We start from the raw sequence: 21,015 nt of genomic DNA, 5'->3' as shown, positions 1-21,015 counted from the left end.
ATTACTATAGCTTTATTAATTTTTTCAAAGCTAGGATCACGTCTCCCTGGATCTCATTTTGATTACCTACGTTAAAGTTCCCATCTCCTTTTCTTCCTCTTAACTCTTTTAGCTCATAGGGTTATGTCCAGGTAGGGGCTAATGGTTGATTGGCCTATTTCATCTCTTCATGCATCCATGACTTGGCATTACCAAGCATGTTTATGGTCCATTATTGACTGGCTAAAAAAAAAAAAAAAAAAAAACCTCCTTCAAAGGAGTCCCAAATTATCTCTATTTTTAGTAACTGACTATTAAACAGAAAGCCCAGTCTGTGCATATGTTGAAATCACGGAGTCTGCCTTGAATGTGGATCCTTAAGCCAAAAATATTCTTCTCAGTTCTGTTTTCCTCTAGTGTCCAGAAAACTTTGGAAGGTCGCGTTATGGAGCGATGGGATGAAAATCCAGACCAAACCAACCAGACTTGGGCTCTTTCTATAAATGAACATTCCATAAGTCCAACACAGAGCATCTTCCATTTCATGGCTCAGCCCTGAATGCCTCCTGGTTATAATTAAGTACTTCAAAGTCTTCCAAACACCCTTTTAGAAATGACTGCCCCAAATGCAAAATGATGTCCAATCAGATGCAAATCATCACACAGCAGGGAAGGAAAGGCATGGAAAGCGGATATCAGCTCTTGGACTAATCAGAGAGTCTTGGTCCCCTGATGAGGATTTTCATTTTCTCATTTGTCATTCTAGCCACTGAGGTCTCAAGTGGCCAATTTGCTCCCTATTGGTAATCAGCTAGTTATTTTTACCCTCATTTACCCCTCTGGAACTGTCAAAATGCTTGGAGAAATTTATCACCCATTTGGGCAGAACTCTTCTATGGCAAGAAGTGAGGAAAGAAAGCTATTATCTTGGAAAAGATAAAATCGAAAAATATTTCATCATTTATATTCAGTTTTTAAACAATGATTTCCCTGATGAGGTAGGTAGAATAATGACAGAACTGGGTAGAAGTGAGGAAAAAAAAGAGGAAGGAAGCTCCAGAGCGAAGCACATTATGCAAAGGAAATTATCTCCGGCTGTGAAGTTTGTTACTCTGAAAAGGCTTGTTCTTAGATTGTCTTTACAACCCCAAAGGAGCATCATCTTACGTTCATTACTTACTTTTGCAGGAAGCTGCCTCTAAGAAAATTTTAATGCAGAAAGAAGCATTTTAAGGATGTAGAAGACTTCGGTGGTTATCCTAAGACATGTTACCCGCCACCTGGGAAGGTAGCCTTTGAAGACTGTTTGGTCTGACACAGGACAGTTATTGCATTATAGAATACCTTTCTTCCATTTCTCTGTCAGGTCTTCTCAGTTACAGCACCTCACTTTGGAGCCCTCTTTCGCTTTCTTCCTTCCCTCTAACAGCTGCTGTCTGTCTTTGTCTCTAGCAAATCATTCTCAAACATGTTTTTAGGTGTTTCATTTCTGAGTTCACCTCAGGTGCCGTGCAAAGGTTGACCCTGCCGCTTGCTGCAGCCTAGTGTCTGATGTCAGAACGTTTTCTAATTAGTGGTGTCTAGGTTGATCTCCTCTCCGGTTTCCCTCAGCCTTTCTGAAGAACTGAATTTCAAACCCTCGGGGCTGACTATTCCCCATACCCAGTGGTTCACGTTCCCCGAGTCCAAGTGCCTTTCCTTGGCACTTCCTCTGCCTATAGTGAGTTCTTTAGTCCTTGGAAGGAAGCTGAGAGCTCAAAAGCCCTTCTGGCTGTTTCCTTAGAGACTGGATTTGGGCAGCAACACGATCTGAACCTTGAAATGTTTCTCTTCTTCCACCGTTTTTCCTGTCTCCAGCCTTTTCTTGTGCTTCTATACTTCATATAAACAGCCCCCATGTGTAACTTTACTTTTAGGTGTGTCTGTCTACAAGGAGAATGCAAAGAGACAGAGAAAGCACGTTTACACACCCATATCAAGTGTTCTTGCTTTTCATCTGCTAATTCCCACCATGCACGGCTGTTTGCTCTCTGGGTGACATCACCCAACAGCTGTCTTGGACTGGAAACTAAAATGCTTGTAGAATTTCAGTCTTTTGTCTTACCTACTTAAAAATCTGTCTCCTTTCCAAAATACCAGAGCAATAAAGGAATAGTTGGCTTCTTTTGGTGAGAAATGATTCCCATAGCTTTAAATCAATTATTTCATAACTAATGCCTTGTTGTAATTGTCTAATTTAGTTTGTAATTGTCAAATCTAATTACAAAATTGTTTTCAAGGATTATTAACTATGATTTTATGGCTATGAGCTTTTATATTTGGAGAAAAGGGAAACTGATTTTATAAAAATCTGTTTTCCATCTGCAGTCCAGGATAGGATGAGTAGAGAAAAATGACACTTTCATTACCCAGTATATCTAGGTTGACCTGAACCAGAATCTTCATACTTGATGTGGAGCATGCTTGTTGGTTAGTATCTAGATCCCTTAAACACAGTGAGCAGGGATTTCTGCATCTCATTCTACACAAAATTAATTAGGTAAGTTACCAATTATTTAGTCCCATTATTACAAAAATGACATATTATTGTCAACAAAAATATTGTTTTATCACAGAAATCTTAATTTCTGAGATTCTTTCTTTTCTACCTGGTCTTCTGTCTTTTCACCTGGGCGCCATCATCATGACAGTACCCATCCCCCACTCCCATATTAACCCTTCATTCTCTAGAAAGTGTGTTTGCAAGTGTGTGAGAAACTGGCCAGTGAGTGGGTCTTTAAAATGCCATTGGTTCACTTGGAGGACATGCAGACACTGCTTACCGCTCAACACATTCTTAGACATTTTTATCTATTTAACCAACATCCAGACCAAGAAAAAGAATTCTGAAGTTTCATAGCCCTAGACATAAGCATAATAAACAAAATGGGAGTTTGTATTTTGTCTCCTTCCTCCATTTTCTGTCACTTACTGCTACAGAATTTTAAAAACTGTTGGCCTATGAAAAAAGGTCAGAAAGAGACAACCAAGCAAAATGAAATTAATCGATGAAACTGGTCCTTTGTCTCAGATCATCTGAGAAGTCACGTAGATGACCTTAGACCCTTATCAGATTTTGCACTTGCCTATTTTCAGCTATTAAGGGAACATTCCTGTGAGAGTCAATCTTTCCAGGAGACCCAGCTCTCCTGAACAGCCAGGATCACACCCCCACAGCCTGCTTCTTCTCCAGATGCTGAGTTACTCTCCCCAAAGCTATTTCTCTAGGAATAAATGAAGTCAAAATGATGTGTCTCTTCAGGGATTTGAGCATTGCTTTCCTTGGGGTCCCTGCCTTGCAAATATCAGTGAAGTTTGAAAATAACTAGGAAAAGGCTCCCTGGCTGAAGGCCAACCTCAAGTGTGATGATTACATCATAAGCGACACTATAGAAATTATTTTCCTGGTTCTTTTATAGAAACTGACACACAGGACTGAGCTGTATTGACTTTCCTGTTCTGAATGGGTACAAGCTGTGATATTGCCATTCAAGGACTTCCAGTAGCATTAAAAGGGAAATACAAACCAACTCCCTTTGGAGAGGAAGTGGCTATTCAAACAGAAGTTGTTGACTGTGAGCACAGGCAGCAGCTGCCTCCTTCCTACCAGGAACAGCCTAGCCCCCGGAAATGCTGACTCTCCAATCACAGGGTGTTTAGATTGGCCTGGTAAGAGGACGCTTGGCAGAAGCAGTATTTGGTGTATTCCCACTTATCCCACAAGCACTCTGGGAAAGAATTGGCTACATGCATTTTCCCCAAAGACGAAACTTCCTTTGCTTATCGATTGGGTGGGATACATGTGACACTGGACGTCTTCTACAAATCCTAATAGCGAATGTCTCAGGGTTTATAATCTACTTCCCTCCACCCCACGGAGATGGATTGTTGCAGTGTAAGTGGTAGTAGGTGTACTACAGGGTCAAGGGGACTTTGCTGATCATCTAGCAAATCCCTCCCTCATTTTACTTCAGGTAAAACTGAAGGCAGTCAGCAGTTCATGTTTATTGTAGTTCAAGAACCACAGTTGCGGGGCTGGAGAGATGGCTCGGTGGCTAAGAGCACTGACTGCTCTTGCAGAGGATCTGGGTTCAATTCCCTGCATCCACATGGCGGCTACAAACTGTCCTTAACTCCAGTTTTAGGGGAATCCAAAGCCCTCTTCTGACCACCGCGGCACTGCGCAACACAGGTGCCCTCACATACATGCGGCAATACGCTCATACACACATAAAAAAAAAAAAAATGAACCATAGTTTGTAAGCGTGGTGCAGGCTCTTTGCAACCTGGGTCGAATTCAAGATGGGATAACTAGAGGCTCCAAGGAGGGTAGCCTTCAGAAGCCTTTTCTCTGACCTTCGCTATAGTCCTTGTTTTTTTAGGTCAAATTGCTCTTGATTTTGGTGATGAGGCTGCAGTTCTGCCAAGGCCTCTGCCTCAATGGCACTTGTGAAGTATGGGCAGATGAATTCTTCTCATCACTACTCACTCTCAAATTGGCTGTACAAGTGGAGCTCTTTCTGTAAAAATACTAATGTGGTGTTGATGTGGCTTTCACAGGAATCTTCTTTTTCAAAATATGAAGGACCCTGAAAAGGATGGTATAGTACTTTTCTCAGTGACATAATATCTGATAAACAACTTAAACAAGGAAGGGCTCATTTTAGCTCACAATTTGAGAGCACAGTGAATCATAGGGGGAAAGGTATGGTTGTGGGAGCCTGGGGCAGTTGGTCATATTACATCTATAGTCAAGAAGCAGAGAGAGATGAATGCTGGTTCATAGTACATAGACACTGGGTCAACAGACATTTCAATGTGTGATGAGTGTAAAAGGCTCACCAAGAGAGGTCCTGAAGGACTGGGACTGGGATCTTGCTTGACTAGGCACCTGGATCACCTCTGTCTGTCATCGGATACTCCCCTGTGAGCTGCTCCTAATGAGGACTGTACTTGCTGGCAGACAGGAGAGCATGTTCCAGTTCAGGACTACAGCTTAATTTACCACGTCTCCCTTGGGGTTTCTGTCACAGTATCACATCATATGTGAGACCACCTTATACTGAAGCTCACATTTCACCCCGGAGTAAACTTAAATCCAAATTGAGACAGGCATAGAAAGGAAGGGGGTGCAGACAGACAGAGACAGGAAGAGAAGAGAATGAACAATAGAGACCTTGAGTAAAAAGTCACACAGGAACAAGAAAGAGACAGATAGGCAGAGTGTGGTTACACTAAACGTTCAAAGTGATCTGGTGCCAGACATTCATCATTACCTGGGAGAAAACACACAGCTTGATTCAGGACACCTGGAAATGAGTCACATACCCATCACGCACCAGCCCTGGTCTTGGACACGTCCCTGGGCTTAGGTTGTCCCTGTGTCGTGTCTTCATTTGCAAAATAGGACTTATTTTAAAGATTGCATTCCCCAAACTAGGCTGTTCGGGCACTTGAATGATTAAGAAAGTTAATACCTATGAGCAATGCTTTCAAAATATAGAAATATTTTAAAACAGCCCTTGTCATCATGGTATACAAATGAATGCATGTTCACTACAGGCAAAAGAGTACTCTATGCTTTGGAAGTTGCTGGGCTTAAAAGGTAAACCAAAGCTGCGAAATTCTAGGATGCTCAGAAAGAAAGAATACAGACATCTTCCTCCACAATATCTTCTTCCTCATCTCTGGTGTGTGTGTGTGTGTGTGTGTGTGTGTGTGTGTGTATGCGTGCATGTGTGCGTGTGTGTGTTTTCATGTGTTCCTCTGTCTCTAAGCCCTCACTTATCAGCCATTTCCTATCTGTGCCTCACAGTCTTGATAAGCCTGTTCTCCAGGGCCCATATTTGACCACAGGTCTAAACGCATGTTCTTCGGCATGCTTTCATTACTATCCTCATGAGGCTATGAGAAATAGAGCACACTTGCAGGCTGAGTAGTCCTACATTTGGCAAGCCCATGAGGAAGAAGAATTACAGCATCAGAAAATGAGGTCAGACTTGGGGGAGACCATAGATAAAAGCCACACTGGCCAAGTCAAGAACAATACTCCATTACGATTGTGAATAGTTCTTCATGAGCGTCTAGAAGGGAGCTAAGCCTCTTACCACTGCTGCCTTGGATGTGATTATTCTTTAGCAAAAGAGATCACCTCTTGGAGAGCTGAGAGCAATGAACTTCTAGAAAGTGACTGTGAGGGTTTCAATTTCATATACCCTCCTAAAATGCTTATTGTTGAAGTCTATGTCCCCAGCTTATAGTGCTATTGCATGTTGATTGGGCCATGAGGCTTCTGTGTTCAATTCATCCATTGTTGGGTTTACAATGTGATGACATCATTGGGAATGGGGGAGACTTAAGAGATGGGGCCTGATTACAGGAAGGCCACTGGGGTGTTTTCTTGAGGGCTGCATCTGGTCCATGGGTACCTTTGGCACTTATGAGGTGAATGGCTGTGCTCTACCATGTTCTTCTACCATGACATCCCATGTTACCACAGGCCATAAACAATGGAGCATTGACTGTAGCCTCTGAAGTTGGGAGCTAAAATAAATCTTTCCTTCTCTTATGTGCCTCTCAGGTCCTTGTCACTACAGTGAAGTGTCTAATACAATGACAGTTGCAATGACTATAATGACAGTTCTTCATGACTACATCTCCACATCTGTTGTCTGTGCTGCTAAAGAAAAGTATTCCAAAACCACATTTCAAATGAAGTATACAAAGGACCTGTAGTGAGAGAACCAAGCCAGTCAACCATGCATGCAGCCTTGGTGTGAGCACCCAGATTCAGATCATCTGGTCTTTCAGGGAATGGAACAAGGTGACTTCTTTAAATCTACCTTACTGTCCTCATCAGTCTAAGAAAGACGAGTGTCACGATGAAGGGCAGTGTGATAAAGGGCAGAAGGGCAACGTGGTGGAAGGATAGGCGGAAAGGCAGCTTGACGGAAGGAAGGGCAGCATGGCAGAAGTGTAAGGAGCAGAGTTGAATTGGAGGAGCTGAGTTTACAACACAGTCACAACACTTATTAACTGAATGATCCTAGGACAGTCTCTGTTATCCTTGCTGAGACTCAACTCCTCATCTAAGAAATAGAGATGGTAGCCTTTTCTCAGCCTTCCTAGAACATGGCAGACAAAGCATCCTATCAAAAGCAGCCTACCTTCTTTCTAAACAAGAAGAGGATCTTCTGGGAGAGAAGGGCAAGGAGAAGATTCCTCCATACCCCAAAAGCATCAATCTAGGCTTCAAGACACCCAAAGAGAACATTGAGGGCACTATATTGACAAGAAATGTTCCTGCAAACCCCTCCCTCTAAGGGAGGATCATGTCTGGCCTGCTAACCAAGATGAAGATGCGGGGAGTCGTTATCATCTGCCAAGACAGTCTCCATGACATCCATTAGCACAGCTGCTCCAAGAGGCACCACAAGAACATATTCATGCATATTCCCCCCTATTTCAGGGACATGAAGATAGGCAATAGCATTACCATGGGCTCGTGCAGGCCCCTGAGCAAGATGGTGCCCTTCATCATGTTCAAAGTCACCAAGGCCATTAGCATCAAGAAGTAGTTCCACAAATTTTGAGACCTAATTGTAGCTGACTTCTCCAAGTGAAGTTATTTTCCCACTTAAAGAAAACAACAGAAAAAACAACATACTGATAGTTATGATTTCTAGAGTCCAGAGAATTAATTGAGGTAATATCTGCACAGGATTGGACAGAGACTCAGGGGCACAATAACTACTAACCAAACTTATTCAAACGCTATTTGAGAATTTCTTGATTCTTAAGCTAGTATATTTTGTATAAGGGGGCAAGAACTCATCCAGTCATTCCTCAAAACATGTGCCCCTTGCCTTCTTCCAAACTTTTTTTTCAAAATTTCTTTAATTAATTATTTTTTATGTGTATGAGTATTCTGGGTGCATGTACGTAAGTGCACCTATGCATGCAAAGTCTGTGGAGGACAGAAGACGGTATTGTATCCCCTGGAATTGGAGTTATGGAGCCATATGGGTGCTGGAAACTGAACCTGGGTCCTCTGCAAGAGCAACCAGTGCTCTTAACCTCTGAGCCATCTCTCCAGGCCTTATTCCAAACTTCCTCATTCAGTGCTTATGTATCAAGTCACATGGACTCTATCCAACTGTCCTCTGCACCTCTCTTTTCATCTATCCCTCCAGAATTACATTCCCCGTAGGAGTTAGTAGGAAACACAGAAGCCATCACACGTTCAGCCCCACTGGGTATACAGTTTGATTGGTGCTGGGATCCAGGCAGTGTGGCTGCCCACAGTCGGTTATGTACAGATATCATAGAGCTCCTAAGAACCGATCTTGTGATGAGAATTAACATCACAGTCACTGTCCTCAAGGATTTTATGATCCCACAATTTCTCAGATTAGACTAAGGCTCTCCAAGCCAGCAGGCATCAATATCTGCAAATGTGTGTGTTCATACACAGTTGCATCAGTGCTTAAACACTCAGGTTGAATCCCTGAGGTTGGAAATGTGCAAGAGCCACATGAATTTCTGATTCATCTAGTGGAAAAGGCTGCCTGTTATATCTTCCTACATCCCTTCTAGTACTAACCTACTGTAAGGTAGATTACAGGAATGGATTAAAAATGAAGCCTGAAGCCAGCTCAACCCTTCAGTTCTGCTTTAGAACTTTGGGCAAGAAACTTGACCTTTCTGAAGATAATTAAAAATAACATTTGTTGTGTATTTATGTGCCATGTGTTTTATACATATTAGCCACTTGTCCAACCGTTTATTCAGTTATATGCTTATTCAACCAGGGTTGATTGAATGCAAGGTACCATGGATACAGCAGTGAACCGGACATCGTTGCCTCCTATCTCATGAAACTTTAATATTGATGGTGGAGATAAAGAATAAGTAATGGTTTGCATATCGACTTAATCATAATTAGTTGTCAGCTCACTCACAAGGACTTGTTAAGCCTCATATCGCTTGACTGATACGTTATGATCAGTGTTATAAAGCAAGTATGCAGGGTATTCTCTGTTCCCAGGTGGGTAGGTAATGGCCTAGTCTGAAAACTTGGCCAAGACTTCCAAGGAGAAATGACATCTGAATTATAAAATCAAAGATTAAATGAGGGTTAGCTGTGTAGTCTCATTTTGCAGATGAAGAAATAGAAAGTAAGAAAGGTCATATGACTTATTTCAATGAACTAGGATTTTAGTTTTACATTATGCACACACACACACACGCACATACACACACACGTGGGGAATGAGGAGGGGCTGGATAAGTTGTTTAAAAATAAATTTATTTAGCTTAAAGCTCTGGAAGTAGAAAAGTTCAAGATCAGGTGACCATATCTGACGAGGGCCTTATTCTGTGTCAGAGATGGCCTACGGTATCGCATGGCAAAAGCAGACAGAAGAGTAGGGTGACGTACATATGCAGTCGGAGGGGTTATGTGACAAGAGGGAAACAAGAGCGTGAGCTAAGTAAGGAAACTGATTAGCTTCATAACAACCTGCTTATATCGACCAACCCAGTTCTTTGAGACTTAGCCTATTCTCTACAGATGAGCACTGATTCCTTCAAGAGTGGAGTCCTAGGGCTAGGGTGATGACTCAGTTGGTAAAGTGCTAGCTGCACAAGCACAGGGACCTAATTTCAGATCCCAACACTCACATAAAATGCTGTACTTGTTATCCCAGTACTAGGGAGGCCGAGACAAGAGAATCCCTGGGGTTTGCTGGCTGGTCAGTCTCCCTGAACCAGTGAGCTCCAGGTTTAGTATGAGACAGGATCTCAGAAGGTAATGTAGAAAGAGATAATGGAAGAAACCCAATATTGATCTCTAACTTCTATACACATGCCTACACATGTGCATGCATGCTTGAACAGACAAGTGCACACACACACACACACACACACACACGGACATGCACATATGCCACACAAAAAATGGAGCCCCCATAACCTAATTACCTAATATGCCCCCATCTCTTAAATGTTTTAACACCTGTCAATGGGTGACCCAGCTTCCCATACATGAATTTTGAGGGGACAAACCATACCTGAACCATCACACACAGTATCTGATGAACCCCGGATTTGATGGAACCAGTTCTAACTCCAAATTCAGTGTTCTTTCTGTCCAGCAGGCATTCTACTCTGGTGTGTATATACAAAAACTGATAAGAAGGTTTTTTTCTTAATCCATAAAATCTGTGTGCTAAGGTCCATGAAGAGGTTCTGTTTCAGTCAGTCCAGTGGAATAAGAAAAATGAATGCATATTTGTAAGACCTCCCCAAATGATTTGGATACAAGCTGCAATAAAAGCATTGTCTAGGTCTTTCTCCTAACCCCAGGACTCAATGACAGCATTTCCTGGTGGAAGAAAATGCCACTAGAAGTCAGGGCTCTCCACGTCACTAATTCACTGTGCTTCTGGAGAAAGAGCCCAGGAGCATGCGTTTGTTGGAAATTTCCATGTGATTGTATGCTTGATGATCTCAAAGGTCCCTTCTGACTTGGAAATCTGCGTCTATGAAATCAGTCAACTCCTCCTGCCTGGAGACATTACAGTGGAGAATGTGGGAGACATTACGGAAAACTCAGCTTATACGGAGGGCCCTGGGAGATGATGTGCTGCCAAGACCCACTGCTCTACTAGGCTGTCTCTTTGTGAAAAGAGTAACTCTTTTTTTTCCCCCTGACTGATTTATGTGACAGTTGGAAAACAGCTCCCAGAACAGCCTGTTCCTCCCCTCAGCACTATTAACATAAATATGTGCACGGGCCTTCAGCTCCTGCTTCTCTGTGTACACTAGGCTTAAGGGGCCTTGAAAGCTGCAGGCCAGCTGAAGAAAAACTAGAGAGAGGAAGTGTTGTTAGAGACACAAGAATGAAAAGGGGAAAAGGACAGGAGGTTGCTAAGAGACAATGTCAAGCTGGGCCATGGGATTAACAGCCAGAATCAAAGCAAGAACTTAATGGTATGTTCTTGCAGTAGAGCCCTTTCCAAGCAAGAGTGGAGGGTGATTACCCAAGTAATTCCATTCCAAAACAGGCAGAAAGGGCCCCTTTCCTTCTTGGTAGGCTGAAAACTAAAAGCTAAGTGATTTTAAAAAATAATGCTAAATTGAGGCCAGCCTGGTCTACATAGTAAATTCCAGGCCAGCTGGGCTACAAGGAGACCCTGTCTCAAAAAAATAAATAAATAAAAAATAAAAAAAATTAAAAAATAAATAATATTATCTTCTAGCTTGGGGCAAAGTGAACCTGGTGTTTTACTGCAGGGTGACTCACTGACTGTATTTAATATGCTAATGAGCACTAAGAATCACTAAGTGGTAGACAGAGCTTGCAGCACAGGCTGAAATTATTTGCCACCTTTTTATTTAGAGGGAGTCAAATATTTTCAAAACATGTTTGTGAAGCTATGGTATATAAATGGCTATGGTGATATATAACTTTGGTGTTGTTAGCACCAAATTTGTCTTTATTAAAAATTTTTCCCACTACTGACAATTTTCTCTGAGTCAACTTTTTTTAAAAAGTATTCCAAAGAGAAGACATTTTTACACAATTTTTCCAGAAATAACTTGAAGCAGGTTACATAATATATATGCATATATATCTATATATCTATATATCTATATCTATCTATCTATCTATATATAATGAACTTTAAGGGGGGAAATAGGAATAAGAAATCAAAAAGGATTTTCCAACATGGGTCAACTTTGGTGGAAAAATAATGTAGATTTTAATTATCTCTCTCTTTTTTTTTTAAATCCTAGCAAGTTTATTGGGCTTGCTAACAGAACATAGGGTGGGGGTTTATTTACAGCTGTGCCAGAAAGTCCACACTCAAATATAGATCCTGTGGCTTCCCAACAGCTGCACAAAATGGTGAGAGAAGTGCCTCATGGCATTCCCAGCTTATGTATCCTTAGCCCCTCCCCCATGTGCACCTATGGTCGACTGATTGGGTGGGAAGGGTAACTAACTCCCCCATCAACTCTTTGATAAGCATGGGAAGGAGGTTGGAGGACATGTCTGGTTAACACCCTACCCCTTCCTCTGGCTCTTTCATTCTTTCTGCCAACTTCTTCTGCAAAAGTCCATGGGTCTTGGAGGGGGTGATAGGTGTGGGATGGTCTTCCTCCCATTGTGGCAAGACACTGAACTTTCAGGTCTCTGCATGGCATCATCTATTTTCCATGGGCTGTTGGCCCATTTCAGTGGGATTCCATCTGCTATAAAAACAAACAGCAAGAAGCAAGAACATCTAAACAGTGGCTGTTATAATAACCTATAAGTGTAAACACAAATGCTTGGATGGTACTTTAGCAGGTGCATCACATCAATCGAACAAAACAATTTCAGTGGCTTCCCCACTGGGGCCTATATCTTCTCCTGCCACAGGAGGTTGGCCTGGTCTACAGTACCAGATGTGTGTTCCACCTCTAGAAACAGGCATTATATCCAACTGAAAATGCACTGGTTGTACATACACTACATGTGCCACTATTGCACCAGCAAGAACATCTCACTTCACATGTTGATAATGCAGTACTCGGAGTTTGCCATTGAGCGGAATTATAGGGGACAGTTCTCCCCCAGCCATCTGCAGGTGATAGTTAATATTACCTTGCTAGTTTTTTGCACTAGGAACTAGGAACTCTCAAAGGCCACCCCCAGTGGCATACTTTCTCTACAAGACCACACCTCCTAACCCTCCCAAAACAGCACCATCAACTGGGAGCCAAGTGTTCAGCTGCCTGAACCTATGGGGGATATTGTTCATTAAACCACTGCAATATGTTTTAGTTGAATCAATGAAATAGTAGGGCTAGGCATGCAACAGACTAGTTAAGTGATACATGATACATTTCTCTAGAGAAATGGAAAATTTTGCCATTCCCCAGGCCAAACCTCTTTGTACTCAGTAACCAGCTACCAATACAGCATCTTTTTGTAGTTTATAAAGGACAAAGTGGTAAGCTTAGTGATTTCATGGGGTCAGGTTCTCCTTTGCATAAGCAGAAGCTTGGTAAGGCAGGAGGAGCTGATGGCTCCTGTCTGACTAGGCAACAGAATGCTTTCGAAACTTGTTTAAAGTGATTCCTGAGCTCTGGCCCTAGAACCCACAGGTCTATGATGATTCCTGAAGAAACATGGTCATATGGGAACGCCTAGCTGATTCCACTTATCAGCTTGCTTTTAAAACAACTGGACTGATGAAGACTTGGAAAGCCTTTCAGCTCATTTACCCCTCAAAGACTTAGGTAACTGCCAGAATTATTTTTGATCCAGAGAAGCTATGGCTTTACCTCGTGCAAATAGCTTTCACACATTTGAGTGACAAATTTTCTCTGTGCTTCAGTTCAGTACAGTGGCCTATGTTGGGGAAATAAACAACTGTGAGAGGTGGTTTGTATATAACAGATAGGCGAGGGTTCAGATTCCAGGTGGAATTAAGGAGAGAGATAGGACATGCTCTAACTTGGAATAAGGTAAAATACGGAAGGGGAGGCAGAGTGCCCAACCTAGAAGGTCATGGTATTCTGAATTCTCAGTGTCATTGCCTTTGCCTGCACAATGTAAGTGAAAGACTAAGCAAGAGAATAAAAATCCTCAATTACAGTTTAGAAATTGCTTTCAAGGCAGCAAGAAATAAAATGCTTTCACTTTCTTGTATACTGGCGTGTTTGGGGACTAACAGAACATTTTAGCAGCTGGCTTTGAAGTAGTCTTGATTTCTGTGTCAAGTAGCACTGAAGTTCACTATAAGATATTACACTGCTTGTCTTAAAGTGAAGATTTGAAGGCTTCTAAATATACCAGTGTCTTTCATTAGGAAAACGATCAAATAGGCAAAAGAGGTTAGCCTTGTTCACTGTTGTTGGTACCCAGTCTTAATATATGCCCTGGAATATTTCATAATTAGAAATTTAATTCTTTATTAAAATATTACTCTAATAAGATACATTGGAAGAATATAGAATTGTCTTTTCTATCTATATAAATAAATAAATAGATAATTTAATAATGTTAAATTCCTTGGATCTCACTTTTTAAATTCTAATTCAAGGATAATAACAGTATCTGATTTTAATGGTTTCTACAGAGATGAATTAAGAGAACCCATGCCAAGTGCTGACAAAAGTTTTGTACCTGCCAAAGGCTTAGAAAACAGTAGCAATCCTAATCTTTATCTTGTCAAACTCCAGTTTACCCATTATCTGTATCCTGGGGATAGGTACCTGGACTTCCCTAGGCTTATTTGCCCTCATCTGTGAAACAGGAATAGTGATATACTCACAGTATTGTCAACATGGAATGAGAGACTGCTACATTAAAAACATCTAGCACCCAGCATGGTAATCAGTGCTGGCTCATATTTTCAGGAATGATGGGCTACCTATTTGCTCAGATCTCTTAAGCTCTTTAATTAAAAACCCCTAATATAAAAGAAAGCTCTTATATAAATGCATCTCCACCCTTTTTTGGAGCTCTGGAACTATTGTAGCCCAAAGATATGATGTCACCACTTTCTGTTCTCAAGGAAGACATCCCTCCAATGGTCTAGAGGCCAAGAGTCAAGTTTTAATAAGCAAATACTATTCCCAGTGAGTCCCAGGACACTTTTGCCTGTGGAACCTCTGTCATCATCTTCCGAAAGGCAAGGTGTTTCACCCATAATATTGACTGCTACCAGACATCATGCCAAGTACTAAGGCCAGACTGATAAACTGCTTCTAAGATCTTCGTGCCCATGGAGACAATAGAAAAGAGAAAGAGCTCTCCTTTTTCTTGGGGTTCTGGAGCTAGTATTTGGCAGGGAGAGAAGGAGAGCAAAATGGCTTGTTTAAAGAACACACAGAGCATATGCAAAAGGGAAACATGGTAAGAGAAGGATGACCTGGGAGTAACGAGAGTAGCTAGGAAACCTAGGCTTGCAGTCAGTGCTTCCAAACCCATGATAAAGATAGGCTAAGGACATCATTGCCCACTGAAGATTCTGAACAGGAGATGTTATGATCAGATCACCTTATGGTGAAAAGAGTGTGCATATGGAGGAGGAGAAACAAGTTTTCTTATATCTGATGTCATAATAAATGCTGCTCTGTCCTTTGGGGGGGTGAACATAACCTCAGTATAAGAAGTAGGAGGGCAGGGAAATGTGAAGTTCAATATGGTTGCACCTTGCTGGGACATTTAGAAGTAGTAGTTATGGTACTTAGTAGAGACATCACACGTGGTCTCTGAGGGAGATGGTTTCTAAGGTTGTAGTCAATGGTCTCCACATCCTGGTTTCCATATCCTTGTTCAACCCTCTCTCCTTGAAGGGAAGCTGTACCTAGTACTTTCTTCCAGCAAATAGAATGTAGCTAAAGTTATGAGATGAGACTTCCATGACTGTTACAGGAGATGGCATCTTCCGTCCTGTATTCATCCCCTCTCCGTTCCTCCCTCTGGAGAAGCCCATATAACAAGGAAGTGAGCCAGTGATAACTGAAGGCCTCAGTCCAACAACCCTCAAGAAACAAAAAAGCATCCACAGTCACCTAGTGAGACAGCAAGCAGTTCCACTTTTGGTTAAGGATCACGGCTACAGGCAGGACCAGTCACCTTGTAGCCTGAGGGAGACACCTACACAGAGGACTCAGGTAAGCTGTGTCTGGCTTCCTGTTTCACAGAAACTTTGTCAGTCATTGTTTTGCCTTAAGCTACTAAGTTTGGAGCTAATTTATTACACAACAACATGGAGTTAAGATGCTCACATGATGTGAGACATCAAGAGAGGACAGAGTATTGAGAAGAGTTAATGAAAATTTTAATCATATACAGCAGGACAGTGAGATAACCAAGGATGGTGAGGCAGGGGAAAGCTTTAATTCTGACAAATATGCAGATTCTAGGCTGGGTTGGGGTACAAACTAGCAAGGCTCCCCTGGGTTTGCATACACATCTTATACAATGCTGTCAAGGTTAAACTCCAATTACTGCTACAGGTGGTGGTATGACCTTTTGAAGATGTATAATATGATCTGGTATGCTCTATAATGTGTTCAAATTCTTGCTTGGATTTTATGATTCTGCATTTCTAAAAACTCTCCTAAAGGCATCTACTAATGAATTTAGCATCTGGCTCTGCAGTACTGATCCAAGTTCTTCGTTTCCTTTCTCTGGATTCTGTCCCCAACAGTGCACTCTCTCTGCCCTTGAAGTATGTCTTTGTTACATATTATTTGTAGTCTTTGGAAATGACTTGTGAACAATATGGAAAAATCTATCTTTGGTGACCTGAGTACATGAAGTCAGAGTCTCCATAGATACACAATCAAGTTATTTCCTTGTTTGAGTTTGTTCCCTATAAAAGTTCATGGGTTGTCACAGGACTCTCTCCCTAGTCTTAACTGTTCCCATGCAGCTTAGACCAGGACTTTCAAAGGATAGGGAGCCACCACTTAATAGCTATGTGGATTTGAGGAAATGACTTAACTTTTCTAAGCAGCCTTGTGGTAGTAACATGCTTCTCTTACAACTGTTTTGAGGAGGATGAAAGGAACTGAGCATGGGCTGGGCACAAACTTTTTCCCAAATGCCCAGCTCTGTGATAAAGCAACTAACCTTTGTGGTTTCTTACCTGTCTGTCTGGAAAACCCTAAACCACTCCAGAGGTTGCCAAGTCAGCTGCAGGAGACATGTCATAAATAGCCCGAGGAGGCAATTTTCTTTCAAAGAGAAACAGGCAAAAGGAAAAAAGCAAGGAAGAAAACAAGGCATCCAGCAATGGGCTCAGCCCCAAACCTGGACAAATACGGCACTTGGCACCAGCAAGAACAAGGTGTGCACTGCCCAGAGTATGTCTCTGCAGGACCTCACAAGCTCAATACTGTTCTGCTCGGCCACCCCCACCCCACACATGCTCATGAGTAAGATCACATGGGGTTACCTCCTGGCATCTATACCAGCCTATTCTAAAACTGGAGTTTCCTGAAATTACCTTGCTTAGTTTTTTTTTTAACGCACGAAGTCCCACCTCAACTTCTACTAATAAAGGCTGTGTTCTGTCTCTGCGTTCTCTTGAGATGACTGGAACAGCTGCAGGGACTACACGGGAAAACACACAGGGCCTGAACAGTTGTTGCCACTACTTCACTGCACTGAAACTCAGAAGACGGTCTGGTGCTGGGTGCTGTACCTGGGCTACGGTCCGGTGTCACCTGCCACCAGATACTGCTTCTGTTTCATTTGCCCCACAGTCCTGCTCCGCATTCACCTCTGGGTTTGCTTCATTGACTTTTGGTCCTGGGATTTGTATCTGGATCCAGGTGTGCATGCACCATCCCTCTTTGGCTTTGCTGTCATTGGTTTCATTCTAGAAAACAATCATTGGTCTTCTACCTCTAAGTTGTAATGTAGCTGATTCCATCTCACTATGAACTATAGGGAAAATAACTGATCACCTCTTCAGAGAGGCCCTTCCTGACAACTATATGTAGCCCATTTCTCCCCATCCTTGGCATAATTATTACTTGCTGCTCAGTAGCCTGTTATATTGTCTCCTTAGTACAATATGATTTTTTCTATATTTGGGGTCATAGAGTATCTATTTGGGATACCTAGTTAGTAGTGAATTAAAATCTTTTTTATTGATTGATTTTTAATTTTTTTTTCTGTGAATGAGTGTATTGCCTGCATGTGTGTAAGTACACCCATGTCCTGCAATGCCTGTGGAGGTCAGAAAGGGCATTAGATTCCCCTGGAACTGGAGTTACAGATGGTTGTTAGCTGCCATGTGGATGCTGGGAATTGAACCCAGTTCCTCTGCAAGAACAGCCAGTTCTCTTAACCCCTGAGCCACCTCTCCAGTCCTAGGATTAAAATTGTAAAAAATATTGTTATAGCATCCAATATACTAGTAATTAGTCATATATGGCTACAGAGCACTTGAACTGTGGTTAATCATAAATGATATATACTGTAAATATAAAACACATTCTGAATATCCTTTACCCAAACTGCTTGGGACCAGAAGTTTTCAGATTCCTGAGTTTTTCAGATTTGAGGATATTTGCATATATTTCATTGTTGAACTTACCTAATCTGCAAATCTGAACTTCTTTAAAGTCAACATGGTTCTCCAAATCTTTTGGAACTGGAGCATTTCAGATTTCCAGTTTTTGAATTAGGCATGATCAACCTGTATGAGAAGGAGGAGGAGCAAGAGGAAGAGAGGAGGAGGAAGATGGGGGCGGGGGAGAAGGTTAAAACATGCCATTAATAATTTTAGCATCAATTACAGTGTAATGATGATTTTTGACACATTGGATAAAATAAAATAAAATATTAAGATTAATTTCAATATCGTCTTTTTGTGTTAAAATATGGTCACTATAAGATTTAAAATTATATTTGTGGCTTAAGTTGTATTTCTGTGGCATGACACTGAGCTATGCCTTTGATTACTTCCTTAGTAAGACTTGAAATGTCAGTAGATTTGGCATGGTGTCTCTAATAGTACCACTGACAACAATAACTTAGAATTTTCTCTACCGGTTCCTAAAGCTCGCTTGTTTTAAAAAACAGAGTTGCCCTTTACTATTCCACATGTATCTACTCTATATGGACCACTGTGCAAGGTGATTCTTATTGCATGTACAACCTAAATTAATTAGGAAGGCCCAGAAACCTAACCCTATCCAAGCATGAGTGCTTAGAGTTGGGAGGACATTCACACATTTGAAAGAAGAACAGAGCAAACGATGTCAGAAATGAGCTCCAAATCTACTCCCACCTTCTCTCGGTTCTCTCTGTAAGAATGTTGGCTGTTTCTATCTCCTTCCTCTGATGGAAAGTTTGATGACCACTTCCAGGGACACCCTGGGAATCAACTCCAAAAAGCATGTTCATTGGTCTGTGCTGATCCTGCCAGAATCCCTGGGGCCAATCATAGGTGGGATGTGGTCATTGCCCAGGAGTTGTCATGTATTCCATGTAAACAAGTAGTTGGTTAAACTGATGGTAAACCTATATTAAAACCAAAGAATTGAATGAAGCCAAGGAAAGAAAATCCTTCAGAGCAAAGGAGATTGTTTTAAAATAAGAGAAGTTATGCTTAGCAGACAATGACAGATTCATGTCTGCCATGCCATTGTCTTCTCTAGGAGAACAAAATAAAGAATTATGAAAACTTGGCTGAAAGTAAAGAGGAGGACATTGGTACTCAACCTTCAAAACAGCAGAGAAACAGCAGAAAAATTTAAAAGAAAAGTTGTTCTGTGTGTGCAGTTTGTGAGAATAAATGAGACTCGTACACGATCCTTCCTTTACTAGCACCTGCCTTTGTGTGTTGAACACAGCTAGCAGTGAATGCAGACACAGCCACAAAAAAGCATGTGGCTTCCATACTAGCTACTTTCACATCCTGTGACCAAAATCCCCAAGACTTGACAGAGGAAACGTTTGTGTTGGCTTATAGTTTCAGGGGATCCCAGGCCACCATGACTGGGAAGGCATGACAGAGTTCATGGCAGTAGGACTGTGTGACACAGTGTGTGTGTCATATCATAATGGACCAGGAAACAGAGTATGGCCAGAATTGGAGTCCAAGCTCCAACCCTCACAGATGCAGCCCCACGATCTGCTCCTGCCAGCCAGGCCCAGCCTCCTAAAGGTTTCATAGCCTCCCAAAACAGCACAGCTGGCTAGGAAGCAAGCACTCAACAAACATCTGGGCCTGTGGGCAATGTTCATTGTCAATCATAACATCTTATCATGGTTGAATATTACTGCTAGCAATTTGTTGAGTACTAACAGTGTAGAACATAGAATTAAAAATAGTTCTGGCCTACTAGAAGAGCACTCTTCATCTGGTAATTTTATCTGTTAAACATGTCCCTGAAAAAAATCCCTTTAGCAAAACTGAAAAGTTTCCCACCCCGTATGAAAATGCCCCTTTTTTCTCTCAAGAGGCTGGTTGCTTCCTACACAGGAAAATGTGCTTCCTCTTCATTTGTAGTTTGGTTGCCCAGCCTCGTGCTGCAAAGCTGTCCATCATCTTCCCAGCACCATCATGGGTATCCAAAAGTACAGAGGCTCTTGTCACAAGAGTTAGTTTGCACACATTTCATTAGAATTGAGAATATTGGGCTTCGAAGTTGAAACATAATTAGACATGAAAATACAGACACCGAAGAGATCTTGGAATAATTTATAAGCTGGGCCAGTCGTGCCCTAGAAGCCCAGCGAGCACATTGAAATGCTTACACATCCTTGCATTCACTTCATAAAGACACATTTGGAAAAGGTATTCCCTTTCTTTATTCACTCCTTTATCTCTGGAAAGATAATACGTGTTTGTATTCTCTTGTTTATTTTATTCTCATTTCTTTCTGGCTACTCAGTTTCATCACTACAAAGAGGTAAAACTCTGAGCTTCTCAGCCAGGATGCTGGGCTCTTGTCTAAGTCCTTGGGGCAAAAAGAGCTGGACTTTGTTAAGTGTGTTTGAAACATTTTGAAATAAGAGTAAGTTTCTTGTCTAGAAGGGAAGAGGGTTGTCTTAGGTGCTAACTCCAGGCTAGTACACACTGCACGATCAGCATGTTCTAAGGAACATGTTAGCTTATGTTTCCACTCCCTCACCTTTCTGCACTTTGTGGAAGTCAGAGACAGAGGCACACAAGAGGTGGGCATTGCATAGATAAAAATCTTTGCTACAGGTATGCTATGACCAGGCAAAACCTCAGAGTTTTGTTTATATCGGTTTTATTAGCACAGAATGCAATTTTCCTGATTTGGGATAAATGGATACTTTGTACAAATCATTGAAAATCAGTTCTCCAATGTATGTAGCATCTTGGGAATGAAAATCTACTAAGACATTTTTAAAAGTGTTGAATGGTAAATGGGGGAACATGCTTTTCTTCCTGGACGCTTTCATGTTTAATTAAGTCTGTGAATTCAACATTTTTTACCTTCCTC

At 41.7% G+C, this 21,015-nt stretch overlaps 1 long non-coding RNA gene across 7 annotated transcripts in view; it reads right to left on the bottom strand.

The window, feature by feature from the left end:
* Positions 1–21,015, bottom strand: part of LOC103729134 — a 360,622-nt gene that overhangs the window by 46,786 nt on the left and 292,821 nt on the right. For 2 of the 7 annotated variants that reach the window (XR_003848550.1, XR_003848548.1), the window contains exons 4-7: positions 18,132–18,233; positions 17,232–17,408; positions 4,861–4,974; positions 4,508–4,607 (exon numbers count right to left, since the gene is read on the bottom strand). This is a non-coding gene — a long non-coding RNA (uncharacterized LOC103729134). The remainder of the gene's footprint in view (positions 1–4,507; positions 4,608–4,860; positions 4,975–17,231; positions 17,409–18,131; positions 18,234–21,015) is intronic. The other 5 variants (XR_003848547.1, XR_003848546.1, XR_607052.3 and 2 more) reach the window with 3 other exon arrangements.

This window comes from Nannospalax galili, unplaced genomic scaffold (assembly GCF_000622305.1).
Source record: "Nannospalax galili isolate Female #2095 unplaced genomic scaffold, S.galili_v1.0 scaffold1051, whole genome shotgun sequence".
NCBI classification, from domain to species: Eukaryota; Metazoa; Chordata; class Mammalia; order Rodentia; family Spalacidae; genus Nannospalax; species Nannospalax galili.
This window is presented reverse-complemented; position numbering and strand designations above follow the sequence as displayed.